A 7,500-nucleotide genomic window follows, 5' to 3' on the forward strand; every position below is an offset into this window, starting at 1 on the left:
AAAATAATTTGGAAAATCCAAAAGTGCACGCCTCATAATTTTTTTTTAATAAATATTTATTAATTATTATTTTTGTTTATTTAATAACAATTAAACCACATCGAATCAGACCCTGAAAAATGAAAGGGTTCTATTCCTGAGCATACTCAAGCGTAAGAGAAGAAAAAAGACTCGATTAGTAAAGTATTTCGGTCGCTATCGTGTTAACAAGAAAAAGGATCCGCACATACAGACACACGGACGTCCAAGACAGAACTTTTTTAAACTGTTTTTTAACTAGTTTAAATAACAAAAATGACATCAAAAATATCATGAACGTTAAAAATAGTGTTTTTTCTTAATATGTGTGTGTATGTATTATCTTACAAGTGCAATGTATGATACATAAAGACATTTTAAGTTTGAAAAATCAGATGTTTTGCGCGAAGTGACAGTAGTACCCACCTCAACGCTTCGCTTATGAGGCGTGCAAAAAAGACTCGATTAGTAAAGTATTTTGGTCGCTATCGTGTTAACAAGAAAAAGGATCCGCACATACAGACACACGGACGTCCAAGACAGGACTTTTTTAAACTGTTTTTTAACTAGTTTAAATAACAAAAATGACATCAAAAATATCATGAACGTTAAAAATAGTGTTTTTTCTTAATATGTGTGTGTATGTATTATCTTACAAGTGCAATGTATGATACATAAAGACATTTTAAGTTTGAAAAATCAGATGTTTTGCGCGAAGTGACAGTAGTACCCACCTCAACGCTTCGCTTATGAGGCGTGCAATAATTACGTAAACAAGAAGTGTGCAAGAGGCGAACGAGAGGGGGAAGGGGGCGTCGCGTCATCCTTTCGATAGTGAATAGAACATAGACTTACGAATGTAGTTAGGAGAGTACAATGAAAGCTTAAAAAATCATTTAAAAATAATTTATTGCGTTATGCCAAAAGTCGTAGAACAATACTGTGCCTCCAGTGAATAAGGGAGTAAGACGAGTTATTCCCTTTGGTTTTTATTGCACCATTGGATTCAGCTCGTCAAAATACACAACATATCAAAAGGTCATATCTCTAGCTGCGTCCTAACCCATTTTTTCGAATGAACCAAACGGTATAAGTAGGGTGTGATTAACGGTATAAGTTACCTTATTCATCATTTTAGGCAATCGCAAAGGAACTATTCGTCTCGAGTCAAAAGTACCCACGAACACAAAGACGTATGTGTAGTTATACTTTTTGAATAAAGACTTAATTCATTTTGTTCCATCAGTCCTAACACTATTTTAGTATAAACGCATTTGTGTCATTTTTCTAACATGAGCATAAAGGAACAACTCTTTTAGTGTCATTGGTTCAAGTGACGACATGAGACAGTTTGGCATTAATGCCGTGTTGCTATTGGTCTATTAATTGAATACTGCACGGAAACAACACACACTATTCCTTATTATTTTTAAATCGTTTTTACAATAAATCTGCAACAACAAATCTTTATATTTTTTAAAAAAGGTTCATCAGTTAACTTGGGATACTAAATTAACTATTTTTTGCAATAGATATTAAAAATACAGTTAACACATTAAGTGCATTTAATGATATTATACTCTTTGTTTATATAAATACAGAACGATAGTTGAATCATCTAAAAAAAGCCAACAAACTAAGTTATAGTATGTTAAACTTATATTTTCTTCTTATAATTGGGCAAGTTTTTAAAAAATAACTCGTTTTTAATCTTTTTTTTTTAAATTATCTAACTACAATAATCAAGACAATAATACTATAGTCTATAATAGTGGCATAAAAAAAAGTATTTATAACCAGTCTTGACAATAATTATGAATATTGTTTTCTCCGCATATAGCGTTTTAGCTACTGTGCTTTGGTAATTTGCCTTTTTTATAGGAAAAAAATCCGCAATATCGATACTTCTTTGGTCCTGCATTTTCGTAAACATTTTATGGATACTCTGGTACCACATATTTTGAAAAAATTGCGCTATTGTCACGTAGAGTCTCTTCAAAGTGCGTGCCACAAGTCGTATTTGCATCCAAGGCACCTTCAAATCTGTGCTTAATTTTTTCATAAAATATTTGCGGCTCATTGTATTTTCTTTATTTATCTACATTATTTGGATATTATATGATATAGAAATTGTTAAAATTCTATATCATGCCGTAAAATATCGCCACTGACCACCTATAACTTTTCCTGTATTAACTGAACATACAGGAATATGGTTTTCGGGCTTCTCTTATCTCTATAAAGTGCTTGTATCCTCAATGTATACCACCATGACATTGTGGCGTTGCCACTTTTATTATCTATATTTTATTATCTGTGGCGTTCCGAAACGGAACGCACTTGATCGAATTTTAAATTGATTCGACGATTAATTTTCACTAGGACAATACCTAGTTAATACGCAAAACGCAATACGCAGTTGATACGTATTTAATACCAATACTCAATGATTGTCTCCTGCTAACCTGTACAGACTAGACTCATTGTGGTGACTGGTGAAACATTGTATAGCATTAACAACATAATACTGTATTATTGAAAGATCGATTAAAGGTTTATTTTACAATCTACGACTTTCATTATACATGGGTAACAAAACCCCATAACATATTCGGTTTAACTCCGGACAACATCTTCAGCCACCCAATCCCCTTGCTTGAAGTCCAAATCCAGCGGAGGACAATAATCGTCATTTACTAAGATTGAAGGTTTTTTGTCCTGGTATAAAAGTTGTCTGGATCCCATTTTATACTCAATCTATAGTATAATACTATAGATATCATGTGAAACGTGACTTGGAAAAAAATTATTCAAATAAATCACAAAATAAAAATTTGAAACAATCTTAAAAGTTACGAAAAGCCCAATTATACGTCAAAATGACGCACAACATCCTCTTTACAACCAAATGGCGGAATTTACCTGGATGAGCCAACTATGTACTGCGAGGTCTCGACGGCTAATAAGTTGGTTCTGGATTTTGCAGCGATTCGATGGTAAATATAGAAGAGTTCATACGTCAAATTTACGTAGATTGGACTTCTAGGGTTAAATGCATAAATACCTAAATGTTGTTTTGTTTTTATTATCTAATAACGATAAAAAATCCCGTTGATTTCATTCGTTTTTCAAGCTACGTGCATAGTTTTTCCACAAAAATGCCTCAATTGAGTCATAAAGTACACAAATTTCAAGCATAATAAGTCACATCATTTCTATAAAACCAAAACTGGCAATAATATAAGTCGTGTTGTGCGATTATGAACATAGTGCATAAGGGCATAAGTCGTTATATTGCAAAGAGTAAAAAAAAAATTATGTGAATACATTGAGTTATTCCATGAAGTACTCGTTCATAAGGCCACAACTACAAAAAAACATGAAAAAAGTATATTTATGGGGTTGTTACAATATGTGTTCATATGTAAAAATATAGTCTAACATCATATCTTACACATACAAGCTTAAAATTTTGAATTAATAAAGATTTAGTATAGATATATAGTTTTTTGTCTCTCCTGAAAAGTGCTGTTTTTGAGTTATTCCCTTATTCACTGGAGGCACAGATTATAATTAATGTTGTTACTTATGATGTTAGCTATCTTGTCCTGCGAGGTTGCTGGTGTTTTACAAGTAACCCTGTATATCCTAAAATGGATTGAGGACTTGTTGGGTTTGGGCACATCCATTAAAAATATGTTACTTACTTATAGGAAAAATGCGAACGCAGCTTCGCTTGAAAACATTGTTTTTATGACAAAAATTCCTTGGAATGACTATAATCAAATTATACCCAATGTTATCAAAATAAGGCGTAAAAGCATGACAGACACAATATTATAATGTCTATATAATAATTATATAAGTTAGGATAATGTATGATGATGGCTTCGAATATCCTAGTTAAAAAACTAATTAAAAACCGATACATTTTCATGAGTTTTTACATGACTGACGCTTGTAAAAAAGTAATTTATATGTCCTACATACCTAATCATTTATTATTTCTTCTTTTTCTATTTATTTAATACTACATTTAAATTAACAAGAAACTAGGACCTTTAAAAACTTGATTATTAACGTTCAGCATGTTTAATATTTTGGAATGGTATCCGTCTTAGGCATGGAATATAAGGGCTAAAAAAAATATAACCTTGGGTAATTCTACTGATTTGGGTCGTTTTTGCCACCCAAATGGCTTGCGTCCAGTCCGCTGTCTTTGTAAAATAAGTGATACGATAATATTGTCTACTAGCTTCCGCCCGCGACTCCGTCCGCGCGGATGTCGGTCTTCGCGTGGATGGTTTATTTCTCCATTTTGAGTAACTCTGACAATGACATCTTATAAATATCTATTGGACCCAAATACGGCTAGGCCTATAATAATACGCAACGTGTGTTCGCGGTTCTACAGAACAACGTCTATGGATAAAACTGAAAAATTAAGATTAATTTTTTTTTACGTATTTTTCCAGGATAAAAAGTATCCTATTTTACGCCCAGGATAATAAGGTATAATTATACCAAGTTTCATCGAAATCGAACCGTTAGTTTTTACGTGATGCCTGAACATACAGACAGACAGACAGACAGACAGACAGACAGACAGACAAAAATTTTTTTAATCACATATTTGGGTTTGGTATCGATCCAGTAACACCCCCTGCTATTTATTTTTTCAATATTTTCAATGTACAGAATTGACCCTTCTACAGATTTATTATATGTATAGATTTGACGCGGAAAACTTTAATTTGACGCGGAAAACTTTAAGTTTTGAATAATATTTTTGTGTTTAAAAAGATAAGAAACCCTTATTTTCACAGATTACATTCAAAGAGTATTCTTTGTTTATAATTATGTGAATATAATAATATAATAAAGATTTATCTATAACAATTGCTGTGTTGAATTATTCCACAGAAATTGATGAATACTAATACAGCCAAGTTAATGACTCTAAACGGCTCAACTTAATGGTCATATTGTTGTTCACGAGGTGCTTCCCTACCAATATAAATTGAACCCTAAACCCTAACCCTTTGGCATTAAATGGTTTTAATGCCAAAGCATACTCTCTATCTAGAGAGCACCAAATTTTTTGCAAAATAAATATTGTTTCGGTGCTCGTCTCCAGAGTTGAATAACATTTTATTTATGAGAAATTCTGTAGGTATATGTTGGGTGTGGTTGTGTATGTTGATCTGTTAACAAACTTCACTAATTGTTGTTTACGTTATGACATCTATGATCTATCAATGGTTAAGCTGTAGCTGTAGCACAGAATACATAATAGTAGCTAAACGCTACAGACACTCTCCGCCTCCCGCCAAAATTAAACACTTACCTCACCCCGCACGATCAGGCTATAAATGGTCCGCATTTTTCTACAAGGACGATACGCAACGAAGATTGACAACATTATAATTAATTAATTATTTATTATTATTAATTAAATTGACTGAAAGTAATTTTATTATTTTGGATTTGTGATTATCGCTTTTCGTAGAAAATGGTTAGATATTGTGCTGTTTACGGATGTACATATTTCATCAGAAAAACGCGAATTTTTTTTACGCTAGTCACAAATGTGCCAACCATAAAGCGTTAACACACACATTTGCAGTCTCTACAGTGTGACTGCCAAAACGATAATTTTGTATGGAGTGTCCGGGGTGTGGCTGTAGCTTCCTTCCTAGCAGCGACACTACGCAAAAAAGAGCCTATTCATATTTTTTTTAGGGTACATTTACATCATACGAACAATTGCTCATTCTAACCCCACTATATCAAATCTTTCGTTGTTCTTAGTGCGTTCGAAAAGATTCTATGCAATATTCCAATACAGAACAACACTGAATACGAGTTTTCGTTTACACTAAAAGTTCACGAAAGAATGCTCTTGCTCTAGCTCTAGCTCTATGTTCGTTTGATGTAAATGCATTGTTACACTCTATAATAATTTGTTTGTTTCATCATGCGGCATGGATATACTAATGAATAACCTTGAAATAACTCTCATTTTAAACAATTGATACATTTTATTTTGTACAAAACGATTATGATCACAATCATCTGAAAGTTGAAACAACAAGTCAATAACTGCGTTAAAAACAACCGACTTCAAACTTGCACTTGCAACATTTACATACACAAATACAGACAAAAATGCTCATAAAATAAAAACTACTGGGCCTATCCGAATAAAATTTTTATGGGGCCAATTCGACACCATCCCGCATCGAACAAAAAAAGAATCACGTAAATCGGTTCAGAAACCACGGAGTAATCGGTGTACATACATAAAAAAAAAAAAGAAAACATACCGGCCGAATTGATAACCTCCTCCTTTTTTTTGAAGTCGGTTAAAAAACTAATTACTTTCTATGACATTGGGAACTTTGTTATTTCCTTATTCTTTCAATTTATTTAACACTACATTATTAATTAACATGATAAGAACAAAATATTCCTAATATATAAGGCGTATGTGTAGATTTTGTCACATTTAGTTGTTCAAAAATCAAAATGCAACGTTCATTGAGGATGTGGTTTGAGCAATTTCCTTTGATAATCTCTGTGATTTGGGTCGTATTTGCCGCCCAACTAGCTACCGTCTATTCCGCTGCTTTGGGTAAGTTTTTCAAAATGATAACAAAAATCGCTAAACGGGAACCTTTACTTTAAATTTTCTACAAATTTATTTGTATTTTTGCATATAATTTATTTTAATAAATATATAAAAAAGGAACTTTATTTCAAAGATGTGAATTTTATTTTTTCTTTGTAATTTTGAGGTTTTCTGTAAGAGCTGTTAACTTATAATTCGTTCTAATTGTGTGTCCACATTGTGGAATTGAATATATTTTTTTATGTAGTTACCATCACTCAAAATATTTTTTTTTATTATGGTCATGTATGTGTCTAATATCTATTTATTTTGTTTATAGAGGTGTTGCCGTCATTGCAATTGGTTCGAATCGAAACGCCGATATTGAATGTGTACGTAACTTTATGTTATTCTTCAAGCTTAGATGTTTACAGATAATATTACCATAGAACTAGAAATAATTATATTCTCAAAAAATATATTTTAACTCTGTATTATCTCCTTTTTAGAATATTGTTTTGTCATTCACTGCTTAGATGTAGAGTATGTATAATGTAGATAACTCAGGTTAAGGTTAAAAGATTTTTACACGCTGTAGCGTAAAAATCTTTAAACTAATATCGAAAGTACTTTACCTAATGAGTAAAATGACAATAAATAAATAAATAAACAATAATAACTTTAAACAAAAATCTTTCTTCATATCTGCAATGGTAACTGAATAATCGCCTGTGCATGCATAACAATTACACCCGGTATATTAGGAAAAACAGTAATAATGATTTTCTTTTTACAGATCGCTCTAGAGCAGAAAAATAAAGAACACAATATGAGAACATCACCCTGTCCTTTGTATGAAATTAATAATAGCT

General features: G+C 31.9%; 1 long non-coding RNA gene across 1 annotated transcript; it reads left to right on the top strand.

Moving 5' to 3' along the window:
- Positions 1-6,552: 6,552 nt before the first annotated feature.
- On the top strand, positions 6,553-7,500 carry LOC149907476 (uncharacterized). The gene is made up of 3 exons (XR_016456834.1): positions 6,553-6,652; positions 6,969-7,020; positions 7,425-7,500. It is a non-coding gene; the product is annotated as an uncharacterized LOC149907476 (long non-coding RNA).

The sequence above is a fragment of the Colias eurytheme genome, chromosome 6 (genome assembly GCF_061535395.1).
Source record: "Colias eurytheme isolate Ceu_HAF_F1 chromosome 6, ilColEury1 Martin Lab GWU primary, whole genome shotgun sequence".
Classification (NCBI taxonomy): domain Eukaryota; kingdom Metazoa; phylum Arthropoda; class Insecta; order Lepidoptera; family Pieridae; genus Colias; species Colias eurytheme.